Source organism: Trachemys scripta, chromosome 19 (genome assembly GCF_013100865.1).
Source record: "Trachemys scripta elegans isolate TJP31775 chromosome 19, CAS_Tse_1.0, whole genome shotgun sequence".
NCBI lineage: Eukaryota > Metazoa > Chordata > Testudines > Emydidae > Trachemys > Trachemys scripta.
The window spans coordinates 4257637-4278657 of record NC_048316.1 but is presented as its reverse complement, the minus strand read 5'-3'; the positions used below and the strand labels follow the sequence as shown (position 1 = coordinate 4278657).

The window sequence follows — 21021 nt, the reverse complement described above, 5'->3', positions numbered from 1 at the left end:
TCAGTTCCATGATGCTCAGCCATGTTAAAACACCTGAAATTCTATTAACCTCAATGGTTTAGAGAACCCTAGGGAAAACACTTTCTAGCAAGGTTTCCAGTACTTTTTGGTTTTGGTCAGGTTAGAAACTGGATAGTACAGAGAACTGCCTTTCTTCTGGTATTTCTCCTTCCCATCCTGGCTGATCTTCAAGGCAAACACATGATATAGTTACTTTAGTTTTGTTCACATGCAATTCCAAAATCTTAGAAAAACTGTGCTGGTTTTAATAAGCTCACATCTACAGTCAAAACCAGTGAGTAGGATATTTCTTGAAAAAGAAATCTATCTATCTATCTATGCTTATCCTCATCCTAACAACGATCCTCATATCTAAAACAATGCACTTTATAACAATGAGGACACATCTTATTCTGTCATCTGCAGGGCTGGTTGAATAGAGATGACAATTTTTCACAATGTTTGCAGACTAAATACCATACTTTAGTTCACAATGTCTGTGAAACCATTGTTGATTTTTTTCACAAATGTTTTTAAACATGGAATTCTATTTGTATGACTGTTCACAAACAAAATGAATAATACATAAAATTCAAAACTGTTTCTGTAGGAAATGAAATTTGTCTTGTAACTGAATGGATTTTGCTTGAAACAAAAAATGGAAATACCATATGACATCAAGTGACCAATCATAAATAGCAATTAAAAAAACCCCCAAGAATGATTGGCAAAGGCACCAATAGGCCATACATTTTTGTCCAAACTCATAAACATCAAAGACTTTTCATAATCTGAAAAATGGTCACGTTTCATTTAAAATATGTTTGTGCTCAGCTCTGGTTATATTTACATTCCTCAATATTCATTGATTCTTTAGATTTTACAATCAGATTCCACAAAGCCCAGATAAATGTGTCCCGCCTGTAGCTGATGTCTTTGCCTACTTTTTTTAAATGTCCAGGAACGTGCACAAAAAAAAGCAAAAAAGACACACAAAAACAAAGCTCAACTAGTAATTGCCTTCCCTCTATGGTAAGAAGTTCTTGAAGTGCTAGAAATGGGGCTTGGTTGAATGATGAATGAATGACTGAGTCAGGGTTCCCTATCTCTCTCTCCGTCTCTCTCGTTTAAAGAAAAGGAAAGAAAGAAAAAGAAAAGTAGACTCACGGCTAAACTTTCCTGGATGTGTAATGGAGGTGCCTCATAGGTTCATCCTGGAGTTAGCTCCTTCTGTTGTGAAGTTTGTAGTGTATAGAATGTTTGGTCGATATCGCGTTCAAAATATGCTTTTGGAAAAGACTTCCTCCTCCCCTCCCCCCATTAAAGCATTGGAAATATTTGGCCATTTCAGGGAGGATGTGGTACAGGGAAGCTTTGGGATCACATGAAATACTGTTCACACAGAATAAATATTCTTCTGAGCAACATGGCAACACCTTGTGGAATAAAAGAAAATATTCCTCAAGGAACATGACAAGTAAATGGTTCTCAGGCTAAGAAATGGGCGTGACTGTGAATGGAAGTAAATCTTCTTGTTTTTCTGAACCTGACACACACAGAATTGGTCTTTGAGCATGTTTGTCCTACTTCAAACAATCAGGGGTTAAATATGGTGCCATCTCTTTGGCTCACAAGTCCTGGAAATTGGAGGGAGTTTGAATACTGGAGCAGAGTGCTTTCTTTTCCTCCTGTAACCTTGAGGTAACTTTGTTCTTGTCTGCTGTATTCTTCTGATAGAAGTCTCTGTTTACTTTCATATTTTTAAGTAACATTCCATATCTCCATTACTCACTGAATGCAAGGCCTGGCACAAGCCATTTCTATTATCTGCCATATATGTTGACTCTGTGATACTATTTATTTTTGCGGTGTACGTGAAAGAACTTTCTCTCTCTATGGTGCTCCTCACATTTCTTTGGCATTCCTTTGTTCCCTGACCTGCCAGCTACTTTTCATGCAAGAAAGCTAGCAATATTTGTCCTCAATCTAACGTCCTCAAACAGTCTTAGACCCACTCTGACACTATCTGTTTTGACCTTGGTTTCCTTGTGAGTTCAAATACCAGTCGCCTGTTTTTTGTGCTCCTTCTCCTTTCAGTTTGTGTCATTTTCAAGTCAGAGATAAGCAGTTTTTAATAGTTTTAATTGCTTTTTAGAAATCTACTTTTAGTCACTAAAGAATTGGTTACATCTAAGCAGCCTGTCTGGAGGCCTTTGAGTTTTGAATTGGAATACATGTAAATATAGTACTTTTGCCACTTTATTTGTTGAGCGAGTTTACATTTTATTGCTATTTCATTTGAGTATAAGGCTGGAAAACCCTGAAAAGAGATTTCCTGTGCTGTCTCACCTCATAGCCCTTGTACTAAAGAATCATCAGTACTTAGAGCAAGTAAGTGTTTCCATCCTCTGGCAATGAAAGTCATTACATAGAAAACTGGACGCAGTAAAAGAATGATCAGTAAATTTTTTGTAATACTTCAAAATTTTAACGAGATTCTTTATCCCAGTGCTGCTTATTGCAGTAGTAATGATCAATGACTGTAGTGTTGGTAATGTACTATGAGAAATGTTCACAAAGATCATAGTGCTAGTTGTGTGCTATCTACTTCCATACCAGTTCAACCTTATTTTTATTTTTTTACAATACTTCTGTGTAACCTGTGGTTTCAATCTTCCTTGATTTATAATGCTAGAAAGTGGAATCCTTTCACAGGACTATTTACTTAGTGACAGCTACATAGTTTATGAATACTACAGTTGGATTTTCTGTGCAACATGTTGTGCATTTCATTAGTGTTTTTATTTAATGAAAGATAATTATTTTTGGTTTCATATTTTCTTGCAGAACAAGTGAACATCATTTCATTCCCAATAGCTGAAATTTCTAAACTAAAAATTAGTAAAGTTACAAAAAATCCTGAAGACCTTTTTAAAAAAAAAAAAAAAAAAAAAAAAAGTCCTGTTAGAACACTTTCTGTTCCCTTGGTGGTTTTGTTTTCATGCCCAAAATACAAAATACTCAGTCTTCATAATGGGAGGTATTAAAGCAATCTTTGACTAATATTAATTAAGAATGCAACTGGGACTTACAACGGTGAGGGAGCAAGATCTGAGGGGTTTTTTTTACACCTTGTTTGAAAGTTGGTTGCTCTAATGCTCACTAGCACCACCTTTGGGTACTGGTTCAATACTAAAGCTAGCCAACATTTTTCATCATAATTTCTAATTTTGACAATAGTGGAAAAAAGTCGCATTCTTTTTGCCATGTGTATATATATATATAGACCAGTTCTATTCAGATGTCTTCCACTAATGGTTTTATAAAGCACTGGTCTTCGTAGTATCTGAGTACCAAGACTAGGGACTATTTGGAAAATTCAAATCGGGCTTTTGGCTTAGATTTTGCACACCCCAAAAATGTGAGTTTCACCCGATCTTGCGATTTGGTTGACCCCATCTCTAATTGTCCAGGAATTTCCCCAATCATTGTAAGTAAATATAGGGGTACTGTAATGTTAGAGGTCATTACTGTATGATATTGTGAGTTTTGGGTTTTTTTTAATAGAAAGCAACACAGTAAGGCTACAGATCCAAACACTGCCCAGACTTTTAGAAAATGTGACTCTGATTCTGTACTTTGTAGCTCAGGCCCATTTTTTTTTATTTAAATAAGGAACAAACCCTTTGGTCTGGGGAACCAGTGAGAACAGGCTTTCTTGTAAATATGGACCAATCCATTCTGGTCAGGATGGAATTACTGCAAGATCAGCTTTCTGTTTCTAGGCCTGGATGAGGCTAGGCATGTGAAAATTAAAGCAAAACAAAAAAAGCTAATTGAACTTCTTCAAACTTCAGAATAGGCTCGGGGGTCCTGTTTGAGGTAGGGGTCAACGCTAATTTCATCTGAACAGCTTCACCCATGCCTGGTCCTGATGCAAAACATCTAGCTCCAGGAGGCAAAAGAAGAATGCCATATGCTGAAACTTTCAGCTTACTCATTATTTCCCTTAATAGCCTAAAAGATCACGCAGGGAATACAGAAGGCTGTGTCTGACCTTGAAACAGAAAAAAGATGCATATTGCTTATTACAGACATTTTTCCCTTTAGTGAGACAGGAAGATTCAGGTTTGCACTATGTGAATATCTCCCATTTTATCTGTTTCATTTCTTTAACCACATTGTTTCTTTATACATTTTTTCTCAAATATTTGCTTTCTGGACTGTGTTTTTAAGCATATTCTTTAATTCAAACCACACCTGTTATTCTGGGTTTAAAAAAACCAACATGGCATGGCAGTGAATGATTCACACTCATTTCATAAGAATAAATGAGATGTGTCGACCTGATTATCCCCCCCTCTCTCCTGGAGATGATTCAATAAATGCTCATATAGTTCAGTGTGTGCTCTGTCTGTACTCTCTGAAACAATCATTCCTGGAAACCACCACACTGCTTGTTTGTCTGTTTATTTTTATTTTTTTAAAAGAGGATGCAACCCAAATTAACAGCCCTTGATTCTTCCGTGTGATGTGATTGCATTTCAGCGTGCTCTGCTTTCCTGATCCTTTGCCTGCTGACACAGAACGCACAAGTCACAGTACCCCAAATAAATCACACCAGGTTTTCACTTTATTGCCCCTAGGGCCTAACCCCCCCCCACCACCACCACAATGAATATGATCATTTGTTGAGTAAATAATGACATTTATCATAGTGCTGTTTATTTTGCTAATTAAGAGATGGCTGGGACTGACATCCTGGAGGGAAATATAGCAACTGAACGCTGGGGAACTTGGGAGCAGTGCTCCGAAGTGCCATTAGGCAGGTTTTTGTCACAGAATAAATACAACTAATAAAACAGAATGATTAGTCCCTTTATTCCAAGTTGTATTTTAAGAGTGACAATCCATTGAGCTATAGAAGGAGACTTCTTGCACCTGTCCTATAAGCCTCAGAGAGGCAAAATGGAATTGCCCTTTACAGACCAAAAAACAAAATCAGTGCGGGTGGTTATAGAAACCATCCTACTGAAGAAAAATAGTTGGGCGGATAACTTAAGAGCAAGCAGTTCAAGATACAGCAAGCATTCCTTGCTTGGAAGCTCCGGAATCACATCTGGGCCAATAGTAAATGCTGGTGGTTTATGAATGTCTGAGACACTTTATGTTGTCAGTTACACATAATAGTTCAACCTCTTTCCTCCCGCAGGAGAGACTATTTAAGCATTGTGTGTGGTTTTTTGTTTTGTTTTGCTTTTAAGAAATTGTGACGCACACACATTGAGGAAAAATGTGCTTCAGAGAACTGGCTCTGAGAGCTGTGTGGGGAGAGTCATATCTCCTCAGGGCTTAAACAAAATTAAGTCAAGTAAGAAAAGAATCTGAACAACTTTCAGAAAGCAATGGCTTCTGGATTGGTTCTTACTGGGAGGAACACATAACCCAAACTATCTCACTTCACTTAAGAATCTGATACAAAGTCCATTGGAGTCTCTGAGAGTCTTTAGGGGATCAGGCCCTAAAATAATTTATATTCCCCACGACCTGAAGGGCAAACAGTTTCATTAGAGTAAAAGCCAACCAAAATCCTTGACCCTAAACTGAACTGACGCTGAACCGCCAAATTTGTTTTGGAATTCAGATTCGGAATCCAAAGTGGGGGTGCTAAAACATGAGAGATCCTATCCCGGCTGTGTTGCCAGCTCAGCCTTACTAGGAAGGCACCAAAATCCGTATCTCCCAAGAGAGCTTGTATTCATCTGCCTCCTTTCTAGACCAGAGCGGCTTGGAGAAGCATCTGAGCTCTTCAGCTATATGCAACCGAAGCAGAGAATCTGTTTGCCCCAACTCTAACTAATGTACATTCTGATTATTTTTAGAAAGGATATGATACTATTTCCTTGTAGCATTTCTTTCTATATCTTCTGATTCACTCATTTTCCCGAACCTCTCCCTGTCCCTCTGGCTTGAGAGTAGTGTTAGTATAATAACCATTACTTCTCCGAAGGCAGGAGTTTATGAATCATTCCTTCAGAGCCACATCTAGTGCTTTTGCAAGGGATAGGCAGTCTTAGGGGCTGCCGAAGAACAGTGCACACAGCCCTCCCAGAGACAGAGCGTGGTACCTTTTGCAAGATATATATTTTTTCACACAGGGCTCCTTTGCAGTTCCAGAAGTTTTGTTTTGACAGCATAATTCTGCAAAAGCAACAGTCTGCAGGGCACTGGTTATCTGGTAAACAGGACAAAAGGGCATTGTGAGGCTTCCTACATATAGCTATATTTTCTAGTAGCTGCTAGCAGCTATTAAAGCATCATTGTTACTAACTTGGTAGTTAAAGTTTGTGTCTGACTGATTTTCATGGGTTGCAAACCTGGAGGTAGACATTTGCTGTCAGCTGAAATTTGGCAAACTAAGTGTGAATTTTTAAAAACGAGTCTGTTGGGGGGGGAGGGAGAGAGGCAAATCTATTGAACTTTTTCTTTTGACTTTTTTTTTATCTGTGTGATTTTTGGGGCTCTTGAAAGTTGCTGCCCTGATGAGTCCCGGAGACTGAGTCATTTTCCCACAGTACAGTATGGGCATCAACAGTGCCAGTGTCTCACACAACACATTGCCTAAACTCTGTCGTGGAGTGACCATCTCTTGGACTGAGTGGATGATGCAGCCACCGAGGCCTCTTCAGTTGTTGGTTTCTCTGCTCTGAGTGGCATTAAAAAAATGTCACGCCTTCCTGATGGCATCTTAGCAATACGGGTTCTGGTCCAGAAATCAGGAGTGGAAAAACATTTATCTGAAATGTCAGAACTTCAGAAAAGTTTTGGAATTGGGTTCTAAAATTTGATTGACCCCAGGAAGGGAAGGTCCTTGTGTCATCAAAGGAAAATTACCCCTCTCTAATTATGTCAAGGGCTTTTTTCGTTTAACCAAATTTTAATAGTAGACAAAGGTGAAAAATATATCAAACCAGTACAAAGCGAAACCATATAAATCAGTGCCACTGTCTGATGCTTCACCAACACCATGACATCAGGGTTAGAGGAGGGAGTCTTTTTTAGCCCAGGAATGCCAAGAAATCCTGCACTATCTTAGGCACTGCTCTGAAACATGGGTATATAAGGAATTAAGGGAAAAAAAGAGACAGAGGCAATGACTAAGAATACCTCCCTGATATTTCTCCTTTATTTCCTTAAGGGGTAATAACTCATGAGTGATCCGGCAGAGGGCACTTTCTTTAAATAGAACATTCTGATTCACAAGCAGAAAAAGGAAATAAATATTTTCTTTTCGTCTTTGAGAGACATACATGAATACCAGCTTCTGAAACAGTATTTTATCATCCACATATTTTAAAAAAGAAAGAGAGAGAACCAAGAATAGCTCACTTGTGACCACAGGACTTGAAAAATAGCCTTTTCATTGTCAGAAGCCTCGCAGGGTACAGGACACTATTTCTTCCTCAGGAATGTTAACCTTCATATAATTCCAGGCTTTATTATTTTTTCTTCTTCTTCCAGAAAGCTCTGGCTGATGGAGCATTAGAACACAGTAGCCTTTTGTAAGGGAAATGATCAATAAGTTAGAATTAAATCAAAATGTTACTGGAAAGGCACCATTCTTTATCCTATCTCATCTGTGGTTCCAAAGTACAGAAGCATCAGTAGGTGACTTGCAATAAGTCATTCACTGTGCAGAATTTAGTGGTTGCACTGTGAAAGGATTCATATAATTATTTTCTTTAGGTTCTCTCTGTGTAGGTCATCCCCAGCTCCTGGGTTTCAGTGTTGGGTCAGACTCAGAATCTCCAGTGAAGGTTGTAGTTTGTTCAGCTTTGAGTGAAATTTAGAGAGAGCTGCCAAATTTCAAAGCCCCATACATAACATGATTTTCTTGCAAAATCATTAATCGTCCTAGAATTAGACTCTTAAGGTTTGTGACCTTAGCGAACCTCTGGGTGAACTTGATCTGAGTTTTGAGTTTGTAATGAAACCTGAAAATAGGTTTCAGATTGGGTTGCCAACATCTTGCGCTACTCTATCTTGTGTGAATGGGATAAGATGTTAACAGACAACAGTAGATGTTTCAAAATGACATTTTTAATATTAGATAAGTTACTTGAAAGCTATTTTTAGATTTGAAAGTTTCCTATTTAAAGAGACTGGTGGATTCTGTGATTTTTTTTTTTTTTCATGAGGTGGTTTGGCAACTCCCAGGTGCAAATGCCGAGGGGTACAAAAGGTTTCCAGTTTGAGCCTATCTGGAACCTTTCAGACTTTGGAGAAGATCAGGATACCAAATTTCTGGCTCAGGAATATATATACATTTACTTGCTCATCCTCATCCTTGTTGTTTATTTAATCCCAACAAAGTGCTAGGTCCTGTACAGTAAGCAAAATGAGACAATCCCTGCCCTGAAGAATTTACCATTTTGAAAAAAAAAACAAAGAAAGACAGGCTTTACTGGGAATGCATGGAGATACATTTTTTTTTTTTTAGACTGGTTAGTTGGCTTATGGCCAATGCTGAAGGAAGTGAGTCTTTGGGTGGGGGTGGTAAGCAGGATGGTAGCTTTGTCAAACAGAGTTGGGAGGGCTTTACCATGCATAGGGCGGGTTTGATGATTTAGTTCTGGCACCACCTCTCTCACAAACCACAAACTTTTTTTTTTTTTTTCCTAAATGGTGCATCATGTCAGCCACTGTGCCCAGCCATCCCTGTAAAATGTCCACCTTGGCTCATTTGTGCATCTCTCTTCATTTCCTGCTTCTCTGTGCCCTCTCTGAAAGTAAACAGATAACAGGATCGTTTTAGACACTGGGCTAAGTGGAAGCTGGTTAGCTTAATCAGGTTCCAGCCTGGTAATAGTCCGCTGTGACCATTTAATGTGTTTGCATTAATCGGAGACATGCACATTCAAGTGGGATGTGTAAATAAAGGAGAGGCATCTCTCTCTGAAGGAAAGTCAATTTGTGTACACATCAAAAGGCACAGAATCAGAGGGTGGTTAGTCAGAACTTGCCATCCCTTATTGTTTGGGCTTCAGAAGTCTACGAATGTATTTTTAAAAATATCCTTTGCACTGAGGGGTATTCTCACCCCCATGTTCTATCTTATCTGCTGCTGTTAGCTGGGCCTCACCTGACCCTGCCTTGACAAGACATTGCTAATTCTAAAGTAAATCTCCAGTAGGTCTTTCAAGTGACATCATGTATGATAAATGACACCACAGCAAACTGACCCTCAAGAAATACTACTGTATTTAATCTCTTTTATAACTTTTATAGTATAGAAACCACTGTATTCTAACCAGTTTGTCCTGGGATTTGCAGAGGCAGTTTATTCAGAAGAGGGAAGTGGGTATTTTGCTCCTTTTTATCTGATTAGCAGGCAGTATTTTTCTTCATTTTGAGAGAATGCTTGGGCAAATCATTGGTTTAATTGTACATTGTATTGTCATCCCTGTTCAGTCATGTTCAGAAATACCTACAATTCCCCACAACCACCACTAACTCCCTTTTCCCATTTAGATCTTACTAAAGTCCATTCTACCTTATCAGCACAGTAATTTCATGAACAGAGCTAGGATTTCTGCCATTTAGGCCCCGGCCATTGTCTGTCGCAGCTGCAGTCAAGATAAACCCTCACCCAGAACAAAGTTGGAATGACCTTTTACAAGCAGAATCTGCCTTGTTTCTCTCCAGACTAATTTATCAGCCTTCATTTCAGCCTAGTCTCTCAGCAGAGGCCTGAAAGAACATTACAGAGAGCATGAATGAACAGGGGGATTAAGATGCTTGGCTAGTCCCTCTTTTTCATCAGACACCTTCTGGATTTACTGAGATGTAAGCTGTAAATGACCATAAGTGGTGAACTGCCTTAAACTTGGGGAGGGGAGAAAAGAAACCAACCGAATGTTTGGGAGAAGAGGAGTGAAGTAGGGAAGCGGCTAAGCCGCCTGCCTTGAAATCAGAAAGTGGTAGGACTGAGTGATAGCTGAATTCTCCACCTCTTTGCTGGCCCTCTTGTTTCGGGTCTTTACCGATAGAGCACTCGGTCATCCCTGAGAGATAAAAGGGGTTGTACAAAATGTAGTGTTCTACCTACTGAAACACGCCTACAGCTGTTTCAGAGAATTCTAAGCCACAGGAGGCTTCTGCAATTTTAGGCTGAACTTGTTGCCCAAAATAAATAGATTACTTAGCTGCTCTGACGTGTACCAAAAATCTTCCCATGTAGCAACCCCAGGCTACTATTTACTCACCTTCACTCAATAAACAGGGTTTTAAAAATAACAATATTGGAAGCTTATCTTTAATATCGGCAGGAGTTAATTGTCTTGTTTATTTCTAACTCAGTGAATTTAGCAATGGTGAAAAGTGTCAAAAGGGCAGAGCTAAAAGAAGTCCCCTTTATCTTCACAGCAGGCAGAAGAGGGGCAGCTGCCCCAACCTGGAGATGCTATTGTGAGGCAGGGAGAAGGCATTTGTCTCTTTGGGAAAATAATGGGAAAACATAACCAAAAATAATTTTGGATGACGATTCTGTCTGTGCAGCATAGGGAGCTGCTGTTATTTTACTGGAATCTGCTCAGCTATCATTAGTACGATAGGCCATCAGCCTTAGATCTTGCTTTTGTTAGTGCTTCTATCTTTTGGCTTCCTTTGCTCTTTTTATGCAATAAAAAAAGGGGTTATTTTTGTTTAATAGCTTTCAAATACACTACTGCAAAAGCAGGAGTTTCTGTGTGTTGGGAGGGGAAAAACCTTTTGTCCATAAAAGTTGTATCAGTGTGCTGGATTACTTTAATTGAGTTGACTTGAAAGCTTTTGGAAGGGAAGAATTAAATACAGTGCCATTGGCTTAAACTTTATTGGCTGTGGTTGTCGTTGTTATGTGTGTATTGTCTGCCATCCGAGTACGTGGCATGAACAAGACATAAGGGAGGTACAGTCCCTGCCTGAAGGAGCTTGCATGTTTAATTAGTTACACAGTAAGTATCAGGTGCACCATATGTTGGAATGATCAGATAATGGGTAACTCTCCATAGGTCCAGAGGGGTATAGTTTTAATGGAGGGAGAAGATTTAGACTTTGATTGCTGGGCTTTAGCCTCCTGTTTTAATGAAGAAGGTGGTACAAGGCAAAAGATGGAGTTCCAAGCGTGAGAGCCTGCCCAGAAGAAAATCTGAAGATTTGTTGAAAAAGAATGCTAGAAGGCCCATTTGGGACGTATGCGGTGTGTGTTTGCACACAGTGATCAGTGATGGACAAATCTCGAAAGGTGAGATGGGGTTGGATAAGGAGCCACATTTTTGGAAGCTTATCTAAGGCTATGATCGGCTCAACCTACAAAATTGAGCTGGAAACCTCTCAAGGAAAGCGGTGGCGGTGAGATTTCCAGTTCTTCCCACTACCACTCAGACCAGAAAATAACATCCTGATGACGGACCTTGCTTTCTGAGCCACAGTAGGCCTGGGAAATAGAATGGCACGTGAAAATTAAAACCAATAATAACCAAACCTTCATAAACCTTAAAGATTCTGATTTGAGTCAAGATTTGGATGAAGGTTCAGTCCTTTTGTTTGTTTGTTTGAATTATCTGTTCCACTTCACATGTTCATAATGTACATGTTCCCTTGTAGTTATTCGGCAAGTTATCTGGAAATGCCGGGGTTTTTACGGTTAATGTGCTTTATTTCCCCTCAGACCCGGGCTGGACTTTAACTCAAGTTGTATTATATCCCATTAGGAAAGGTCCACAATGTAAACTCGTTACGCTGTTCTCAAGCTTATAACCTGTTCTCCTCTTTAGTTGCATTAAGACAAAAAAGATTTGTGCATCTCTTGAATACAGCTGGACCATTGCTTCAGACAATGATTTAGAGAGACTGTAGGAAGTTAAAGATCTTCTACTATTCACAAGTGCTTAGATCATCACTAAACTGAATTTCAATACTGCAGGAGAAAAAAAGACTGCCTTTTTCTGAAGTGTTGTTGAAGCAAAATGCAGATACTCTAAACAGGACAGGTTATTTTTGGCTGTGGTCCAATTTCCTGGGAAACGGGCAGAGAGGAGCTTAACTTTTCACAGTCCACTGCACTTGTGCTTAGGTTTTAATAAGTTTTATAAAAGAATGTCAAGAAGTGCAGATTCTAGACAGGCTGTAAGCTCCTTGGGGCAGAGATTATGTTGTTTTTTGTGATTTGTACACTGCCAAGCAAATTGTCATTATGGAACAAATAACAGGCAATAATCATCATCATCATCATTGAAACATAAAGAAGTTGGTCTTCCCATTCCACTCCCACTTACACAGCAATTGACCACCTTAGTGGTCTCCCAGTATTTCTGTTGTAAGCCCTATTTTCCAAGTTTTCATGGTTTTAAAAGGATTCATAGCAGCCAGAAATTCACCATGCAAGTTCTCATCCCACATGCAGTGGTCTGTTACAATATTTGATAGTAATCAGTTAGCAAATTTCAGATTTAGAGATGTGAGCTAATGTAATGCAATTTATGAGACAATATGGGTTAGGGTTTCATTCTTTTTTCTTTATTCTTCTCCATATAGTGCTGTGATGAAACCTTTTTAAAGCACTGGAAGGAATTAAATGTGGATAAGATAAAGAAGAATATTTAACTCCTACCAAGTTCTATTAATTAATATCAATAACTAAAACTGGCATTTCACCATGCCCCATATAAGCAATTCCTTATTTGTATCTAAAGAATTCCCAGCAGATGACAGTCAATCTGTGGAACTCCTTTCCAGAGAATGTTGTGAAGGCCAAGACAGTAACAGGGTTCAAAAAAGAACTAGATAAGTTCATGGAGGATAGGTCCATCAGTGGCTATTAGCCAGCATGGGCAGGGATTATGTCCCTAGCCTCTGTTTGCCAGACTCTGGGAATGGGTGACAGCGGATGGATCATTTGATGATGACCTGTTCTGTTCAGTCTCTCTGGGGCACCTGGCATTGGCCACTGTCAGAAGACAGGATACTGGGATAGATGGACCTTTGGTCTGACCCAGTATGGCCGTTCTTATTTAAATCGACAGTCTACAGTTATTGTCCTAATAATGACCCTCATTAGGAATACCTACCTTAAAAAAATAAAATGTATTGCTCTCATACAAATTAGATAAATGGAAGTCAGATTTATCTAATGATGGGACAAATTCGGAAGTGATGTGTAAGGTGGTGTAAGGTTTACATGATAAAGGATTCTAATCTAGTGTAATGGACACACACAAGAGACAGAAGAAAGGTGTAAGGTAAAGAGGTATGGGGGAGAGAAAGGACACCTAATAATACCTTCTTAGCTATCTTATTTGCTTTTCCTGCTACTGTACTCTCTTCTGGTCCCAGGCATGCAGTTTACACCAATTCATGATGCTCCCCAGGACACAGGCACTTGGATCTACCTCCTTATATTGATGTGAAACTTACATTACCTTAAACGTCACTTCTGAATGAGGGCCTCTTTATTTAAAACGTGAAAATATACGTGTATTTTTCCCTCACCACCATTGATATGGCTGATAAACTGTAAATACAGGTGAAAGATTAAATGAATTCATTTTATGGAGAGAAAATAAATGTCTACCTGTATCTACAATTTACTAGAAATTATAATTGGCAAGACTCAAGGTATAGCTGAACTCAGGATGCGAATGATAAAATACTGATACTATACCTTTTAATTTATTACCTGTATTAGCCACTCTGTTTTCCACCCTGTTCTCTCTCCTTCATGAGTTGTGTTTTCACTAGACTGGCATTTTCCTACTCTGATGAATTAACTGTCAATTGAAGTTAGTGAGATAAATCAAAACAAATGGACACAGTACTCCATATTGACTTTCTCACTGCCTGATTCTGAAAACCATTTTCTGAAAACGGTGCTGCTATTATGCTCACTTAGTTCTAAGCAAATTTACAAGAAAGGAGGAATTGTGGGGATGCAGGTGTTTAATAGCCACCAATTACATTTTCATTGCCTTTATTTTACCTTCGATTTTTATAAACAATACATATTATTCACATGGAAACAAGGCACTGATATTGCATAGGAAAAGTTCATTTTCTGTCTTTTCAGAATGCTCAAGGACTTAGAAAATGCCTAACTGAAAATTTAAGATTTTTACAATTAGGGCCCTAGTGTACAGTAGAAAAGGTTTGCTGGTATAGCTATACAGGCAAACTGTTCTAGTGTAGATGCGGCTTATACCCAAGAATAATGCGAGCCTTTTTCGCAACTGCATCACATGGTTGACTCGTATTTAATTTGTGATCCACTATAACCCCCAGATCCCTTTTTAGCAGTAATACCACATAACTAGTTATTCCCCATTTTGTAGTTGGACATTTGATTTTTTTCCTTCCTAAGTGTGTGTAGTACTTTGCATTTACCCTTATTTAATGTCGTCTTGATGGTTTCAGACCAATTCTCCAATTTATCAAGGTAATTTTGAATTCTAATCCTCTCCCACAAATTACAAGCAACCACGCCCAAGTTGGTTTCATCTGCAAATTTTATAAGCATACTCTCCGCTCATTATCCAAGTTATTAATGAAAATATTGAACAGACCAGACCCAAGACCAAACCCCCGAGGAACCCCACTATATATCTCCCCCCAGTTTGACAGAAAACCATTAATAACTAGTCTTTGAATATGGTCTTTCAGCCAGTTTTGCCATCCACTTTAATAATTTTACCCAGACCACATTTCCCTAGTTTGCATTGGTGGAGTCTATAGGCTGATTATATCTCTGAATTAGTGACTATAGATGAAGTTCTGCTGTGCAAATAGACTGGGAGTGGGCCTAGAATAACATTGTTAAACTAACTTCCTTTCAGATTACTCTGAAATTAACCCTGGAGCTCAAATAATTTACTATGCTTCCTGTATCTTTAAGCAGAGAGCCAGTGTGGTCTAGCAGATTGGCCTGGACTCTGGGATCTATGAACGACTAAATTATAATCTTGTCTTTGCATTTGTTTGCTGAGTCACCTTGTGCAAGTCATTTTACCTCCCTACCTCAGTTTCCCCATGTGTAAAATGGGGAGAGTTACTTGTCTAATAAGTCCCAAGGTATGTAGAACCACATATCATCCATGTTATTGGCATTAGATGAAATCAGCCAGATATTTCGTGGGTTATGTTGTGTTTGTATGGTGGCTTTATCAGGTAACGAAATACAGTCAAACTACTGTGTCTGAAATGTGGACTTGTTTAAGGGATATTTTAGTTTTGACTAAACATGGGAAAATTTCTAAGGTAAAAAACAGTGTTTCCACTCATTGCATGGGAAGGGGAATTCATTGTCATGTGATGTCATGCAAAATAAAAGTGTCTGGCAGAAATGATAAATGATTGTCTTAAAATATGAGAATACAAATCAACATAAAAGTTAATGTTGGGAGCAATGCCACTGTGTTGCAGTGAAACGCCAACACTAGCCATCTCTCCAACTAACCTTAGTGACTCTGTGTGATACCATAAATAAGAGAAAGCATATGCCTGTCATACAGCAAGTGTTGAAATCTTTGTTATATGATTCCTTGTGTCTTAAACATACAGTTTAATACTTGGCTTGGAAATGGTTTCTAGATCAACTAGCTCCTTTACTCACGACTATATCACTTGATCATGTGTTACCTCATCCTGTGTCACCAGCACCAGATTTAGCAAATAAAGTTAGCCCCATCTCACCTCGAAGGACTCTGATAAAGTTTAATTCAAAGAGTAAGAGGTTAAAAAAGAGAGTGTGCAGTGGAATGGCTGGAGAAGAGAGGTAAAGCTGTCTCAGCAGTAGGTTAATTGGAGAGTGGAATACCAGTGTAGATGGGAGCACATAGTTTCCTTGGACAATGTGCTAAAGAACCGGGAGCTGGGAAGGACCAGCTGGGATTGTTAGTGAATTAGCTGAAGTCAGAAACCCCTGAATGAAGCAAAGAAGTAAAGGGGAAATGAAGGTTAGGGTATAATTCAGTCTAAATTAGGTGGGCCATTCACAATGCATAAAAGGGCTCCAAGCTTCCTTTCTTTGGGAAAATGGGTAGGAAAGCTCACTTTTGTTTAGATGTGAGATGAGTGGTTGATTTTAAGAATGTATTACTTACAGCCAGTAGTGTTGGGAGCATATTATCCCACATGGATTTGGGTGAAGCGTTGGAAATAATCATCCATGTCATGAACTTGAATGGCAATAGGTTTAATAAGACAGAATTAAATCAGTTATGCTGAAAAATATATTTAAATGCACTGAATTATCTGAAGCAAAGCCTATTCCTATATTTTAGTTTTGCTTACTTCCTATTAAAGACAAAAATTCTGGATGCAGTCACCTCTGAACCCTGGGTGTTGTGGCCTGGGCCCATCTCTACTTGTCTTAGGAAAGACATATGGCAGCATTTGCCTATGTTTATTAGTCTCCCTTGGTTCCCGTTGTCTTGTTTATAACCGGTCATGCTATTGGAAATGACATTGCAGACATGAAAAAGTGTGTCTGTACAGAATAAACTTGCTGTTCCTTAGATTCTAAATCATCGTTTTAGGAAGTCATTAATTGTATTTGGTAATAAAAAAAGAGAAGTTAAAATGGTTATTGTAATTGGCTTAATTTTATTTTTCTCCCTCTAAGAAACAGTGTTAAAACTGAGAATATTTGAACAAGTCTAGTAACCCCATCATTCACTTCCGTCTTGTTATAAGTCCAAATATAAGAGGAGGAATCATTTGATTCTCACCAATATTTTTTTCCAATCCACAAGTTTCACATCCAGAGCTCAGAGCACTTCAACAGGTTATCGGGTTCCAAAGCTATGTTTTCACTACCTTGTACTATACTTGCATTTTGTTTTGTACTTTTTGTAGATACCATTGCGATCAACAAAGCATTGCCAATAGGGGTTCAGTGCATATTTATGTGCAGCGCATTTTTGAATTTGAATTCTTTGAATTCCCTTTTGTTGACTTCGATATAGACGTATCTGTATTATCTATTATAGACTATAATTTTTTGGATGTGATAGTTTGGATTTTCTAAACCTATGAAGGTGGAATTATCAGTTTTAGTGTGCTGACTTCTAATTAGTCCAAGTTAGGTAGAGACAGATAGCTTAACGGTCTTTGAAATATAAAAGAGCGGGCATGGAGCTTGGTCGTTTGGTCCCAGACGGGATTTTGTGATCAATGAGTTTGTGGTTTGGAGGTCAGAAATTCAAATAACCTACTATTTGTTCAGATCACCAATAATAGTAAACAGTTGTGAGGTGCCGATCTATTAGGAGGAGGATCTACCCTATACCATGGAAATAGGGAATATTGTGGCAGAGAAGCACTCAGTTAATTTTAAAAATGACATTATTAATGTAACGTGCATAGCATGATTTCATCAGGATGCTGCATCCAATTAAGGCCCTGATCCTGCAAAGTGATCTTCTAGTGCAGACCCTTACGTAGTTCAGTGGGACTCTGTACAAGTGTGAGGGTCCGTGCTAATCAATCCTGATGCGAGATTGGGGAAAACAGATAGCAATAATTGATTGATTGATTCATGGTTAAGAAGTGCCTGTCCTGTGCTCTAGGTGCCTTTGTTAAGAAAACACTTACACAGAGAGAAAATGAACAGTTTCACCAAAAACAAAAGATACAAACCCAAACAATATCCACAAGCGCCAGCCATAACTGCAACCTCCACTCCCCAACAGCCTCAGGAAAGAGATGGTTTTGCACTAGGCCTTGGAGGTCCCCCGACTGAGACTATTTGAAACTGGATGGGGAAAAAATTCCAGAGTTGAGGGGCTCTCTCCTGCTGACATACTTCTCTTCTCTTTTCTGTACTGAAATTGTTCCAGTGCTTCTGCTGTCCTCAAGTGTGTAACAGGCAGAGAGGCATTCTATCAGAGTCCAACCATTCAGTGCTTTTTAATTGAATATATCCTGTTTGTTGAATAGTGGCTGTTCTTTCTCAGGTGTGCAAATATACGTAATATAGTAAAATGTGGGGGGAGGGTTACTATATGTTTATAGAGTGGTGCAAACCAGGGTTAAAACGACAGGTATTTTTCTCTTCCATGTCAAAAGAAATCTCCTTCCAAAGATTAATGTTTGTCTCCAGTGCAGTGCTTTGTAATTGTTCAGAACAGTTCTCCTGCATGGCTCTTTCTGATATGCCCATATAAAATGTTCTCATGTAATGTTTGTGGAATCTGAAGAACTGCTTGCCTGTGGCTCACAACACTTGGTATTTTCCCCGATGCTACACGAGGATAATACACTACAGTCTTACTTCCCAGGGATGTCACTTGATTGATGTGTGAAAAGTGCTTTGAGATCTATGATGCCAGCGGCTTTATGCATTTAAAGTGGTGGTGGTGAGGCTGTTATTTAGGTAATGTAGTCTTCATGGTAGTACAGAGCATGACTACAGGTGCTGGGGTTCTGAACTGCCAAGCCCACAAGTTCCCGTGCTCAGCCCTGGCACAAATAAGGCACTGATAAGAAGTGTAACAAAGAGAATTGCACATGACTGCTGAACAGAATTCCACAAGTGTCCAATAAAATGTCGAAGGAAGAGTCTCTCTTTGCACTGTACCTGCCACAGCCCAAATCCATTTCTCTGTGTTCATTCAAAAGGCTTATGTCAAGCCCAGTCAATTTAAATGAGATTCAGAATGGGAACAGCGAAGTAAGTGTTCAATCAAAGTATTTGATAAATCACTTAAACAATCTTGCAGATTGCAAATTCTGTAAATGTAAGTTCTGCACTTATTCAAAACTAGTGAATGTGACAAGACTAAGAGACAGGAAAGTCAAAACAGCAGGAAGAAAAACTCAGATCCTTTGATGAGATTAAAATACCAGCAATTTAAGTGGTAAGCAGGTAGGACTATGTTACTTGTGTGGCTTTCTAACCAATGCTTGAGCATTTACAAGGAGAATATACAGATGTAATAAAGAAGAGAAGGCTGATTTGATGATTGCAGCACAATTTTACCTCAGTGTGTGTGTGTGTGTGTGTGTGTGTGTTTTCTTTAATATCTTGAATAGCATAATTTAGATGGGCAGGAAAGTAAATAGAATGACACGTGACTATAAAAATGGGAGAGGGGAAAAATCTCAACAAAACCCAGATTGTTTCTGAATGGTTAATAATTTTCCTTGGTTTGTCATTTTGTAGCACTTCATTCCTCTTGAGGATTTTATTCTGGTGTCACATGAGACAAGAAATGTTACAACAAACTCTTTTGATTTGACTCTAAATTGATTATTTTTTACTCAACTATTCCAACCATGCATCTATCAAACTCTGTATTTAATGCCCCACGTGCTGCAATTTTGACTATCTCAAACAACAACATAAAAATGGAAAAAATTAAAGCAATAGAAACTCTTCTTTGACTAACTGCCAGAATTAAATCCATGTATTTGACAGTCACCCTCTTTCTCTCCTCCATTCCTGTTCTTTGCCAGACATGAGGCTATGATGGGTGTGAAATTATGGGGGAGGGAAATTTATCATCATATAAATAAAAACAGGCAAAAAGCAAGATTTGAAATAGTAACATTTTTCCTGTTAACAGAAAGAAATGGAATGATCACATCATTCTAGGGCGCTGCTGTGATTCAGGGGTCTGTGTTACTCTAAAATGCACTTGTTGGCAGCGCTGCTTCTATTTGTCTCTGCTTTGGTTCAACCCCCCCGCCCCTTCCAGCCTCAGCCCCTTTTTCATGATAACATGGGACTTTGTATTAAAATTCTGGATCCTACACTGTTGGAAAGTATTTATACCTCTCAATTGTCCCTTATTTTCACCCCAAGTGTATTTCTATTCCTCCGAAATTTAGTATTCCCTCACTTCCCCCAGTTGCATCAGAAATGTTGGCTCATGAAAGTGAGGACGTAGTAAAAGTTGTTTAACTTTTCACACACACAAATTCCTTAGAACGCAAACAAAATAAATACTTAGGAGGAAGATTACACCAGGAACCAGAAGACCTGGGTAAATCTGTTCCTGGCTCTTCTCAGACTACTTCAGTGATTAAAGGCAAGATACTTAGCTTTGCTTCTTCCCCCCCACCCCCATCTTTCTTACAGGGGGAGCTGTGTGCTTTAAGGACTTGATCCTGCACTGAGAATCATATATACTTGGGGGGGGAGGGATAGCTCAGTGGTTTGAGCACTGGCCTGCTAAACCCAGGGTTGTGAGTTCAATCCTTGAGGGGGTCACTTAGGGATCGGGGCAAAAATCAGTACTTGGTCCTGCTAGTGAAGGCAGGGGGCTGGACTCGCTGACCTTTCTGGGTCCCTTCCAGTTCTAGGAGATACAATATCTCTGTATATTATTAGTATTATCTGCCTGCTGTGTTCTCAGCACTAGATCCAGAGCCTAGTTCATTTAAGTTTGTAAAGACTTTGAGATTCTCAGAAGGAAGGAACTTTAGCAGTGGCAACACATTGTATTATATGTAGTAAAACTTCTTGTGTCCCACATGTGGGCTTTGGCAGGTGTGCAGGATGGTGTGCTTAGGGCATTCGCTTTATGGTTACTAGAGTGTTACTTTTCTCTTGCACCCTTTGGGTGTTGAGCTCGGCTTTGCTTCATGGTCCCTTACTCCCTAAGAATGTGCAAGAGAGCCTCTCCTAACCGTAGCAGTTTTCCTAAAACACCAACTAGAAAAGGTTTGCATTCTAAACCAGTAGCTATTCAAGTACCTCTACTACGAGGGAAGATACATATTTTCTTGACATTCCAGACAATACATACCATTCTTATTCGTTCTACTAACGTTTGAAAATAGTTAATACTCTTGTAATATTTGGTATGTGAACATACATGTAACAAATCTGATATTTGGGAAGTGCCAAATTTCTACTCAATATGGACATTTGGTTATTAAAAATAGAATAACAATGAATGGGATCATTCATTTCAATTTAAGGGAGAAAAAGTTGTCTGATCATCTCATCTGAATTCAGTGCAGTGTTACAGCTTCAGTTCTTTG

At 38.9% G+C, this 21021-nt stretch overlaps 1 protein-coding gene across 3 annotated transcripts in view; it reads left to right on the top strand.

The window, feature by feature from the left end:
- The window catches only part of PRDM16 (PR/SET domain 16), a 424846-nt gene that overhangs the window by 150362 nt on the left and 253463 nt on the right, over positions 1–21021 (top strand). The window lies entirely within an intron of this gene.